This window comes from Schistocerca cancellata, unplaced genomic scaffold, assembly GCF_023864275.1.
Source record: "Schistocerca cancellata isolate TAMUIC-IGC-003103 unplaced genomic scaffold, iqSchCanc2.1 HiC_scaffold_714, whole genome shotgun sequence".
Taxonomy (NCBI): domain Eukaryota; kingdom Metazoa; phylum Arthropoda; class Insecta; order Orthoptera; family Acrididae; genus Schistocerca; species Schistocerca cancellata.
Window position 1 is genome coordinate 30,001 of NW_026046725.1, and position 1,714 is coordinate 31,714.

The following is a 1,714-nucleotide window of genomic DNA, read 5'->3' on the forward strand; positions in this document are numbered from 1 at the left end:
GTGCCGGCCCACCCAGACACTCAATAAAGAGCACCTTGGTAGGATTTCAACGGGGTCCGCCTCGGGACGCACGAACACGCACGAGGCGGTCGCACGCCTTCGGCTCGCCCCACCGGCAGGACGTCCCACGATACATGCCAGTTAAACACCGACGGGCGGTGAACCAACAGCGTGGGACACAAATCCAACTACGAGCTTTTTAACCGCAACAACTTTAATATACGCTATTGGAGCTGGAATTACCGCGGCTGCTGGCACCAGACTTGCCCTCCAATAGATACTCGTTAAAGGATTTAAAGTGTACTCATTCCGATTACGGGGCCTCGGATGAGTCCCGTATCGTTATTTTTCGTCACTACCTCCCCGTGCCGGGAGTGGGTAATTTGCGCGCCTGCTGCCTTCCTTGGATGTGGTAGCCGTTTCTCAGGCTCCCTCTCCGGAATCGAACCCTGATTCCCCGTTACCCGTTACAACCATGGTAGGCGCAGAACCTACCATCGACAGTTGATAAGGCAGACATTTGAAAGATGCGTCGCCGGTACGAGGACCGTGCGATCAGCCCAAAGTTATTCAGAGTCACCAAGGCAAACGGACCGGACGAGCCGACCGATTGGTTTTGATCTAATAAAAGCGTCCCTTCCATCTCTGGTCGGGACTCTGTTTGCATGTATTAGCTCTAGAATTACCACAGTTATCCAAGTAACGTGGGTACGATCTAAGGAACCATAACTGATTTAATGAGCCATTCGCGGTTTCACCTTAATGCGGCTTGTACTGAGACATGCATGGCTTAATCTTTGAGACAAGCATATGACTACTGGCAGGATCAACCAGGGAGCTGCGTCAACTAGAGCTGAGCAGCCGGCCGCCCGGGAGTGTGTCCCAGGGGCCCGCGCGAACACGCAAGCGTCCGCTCAATTATTCTGCAAACAGGAGGAGGCTGAGCTCCCCTGCACAATACACCTCGAAACCCTCTCAGGTCCCGGCGGCGCGCAGCGCCGTCCTAAGTACTTGGTCGGGTTCGAGAGAGGCGCAATCGCCCGGAGTTAGGCGAGTAGACGCTTTAGGTGCGACCACCCGTGCTCCCAACTGAGCTTGCCGCTGCCGACAGAGGCCCGGGAGCGTGCTGTCGTGGCATTGCCGGCGGGAGACAACACGCGCCACCTACGGTGACCGGCAGCTCCAACGCCAGCGCCACAGAAGGGCAAAGGCCCCACGTGGGTGCCGAAGCGAACTCTCCCAGCACAGCGCACGTGCCAACACGTCTGCACAACTGCGATACAAACCACCAGCGAGAACCGCTGGGGCGACCGAGCAGCAGACGGCGTCGCGGCGCCGAGTGCCGGGCGGCGGCGCATCCTCAACGCACACAGTCCTCAATCGGACCAGCACACTGCAGATGTCCACCGCGCTTCGCACCGGGCCGGCGAGGACCCACTTTGGCTGCACGGCGCCGCGCGCAGGGTGCCCCGGCGCGCAGCTGCGCCGCCTGCCGCGTCCGTCGGCCGGCGCGCCTGCCACTGGGCGCCCCCACCAGCCGGCTGTAGCGCGTGCGCCCACGCACCGCGCGGCCAGCACGCCGGGCGGCCCCCCCCTCACCGGCCGGGGACAGTCCCACCCACCCACAGCCGCGTATCGCTTCACACCCAGATTCACATTCACGTTCGTTGGTATGGTGGGGACCGCTTCGTAGCTGTACCGATCGTTGCCCTCA

The 1,714-nt window shown here is 60.7% G+C and overlaps 1 non-coding gene across 1 annotated transcript in view; it reads right to left on the minus strand.

Annotated features, from left to right (window-relative positions):
• LOC126141464 (small subunit ribosomal RNA) overlaps positions 1-837 on the minus strand; it is a 1,909-nt gene extending 1,072 nt beyond the window's left edge. The window contains exon 1 of the ribosomal RNA XR_007529465.1: positions 1-837. This exon is cut by the window's left edge and continues 1,072 nt beyond it. This is a non-coding gene — a ribosomal RNA (small subunit ribosomal RNA).
• Positions 838-1,714: the final 877 nt, after the last annotated feature.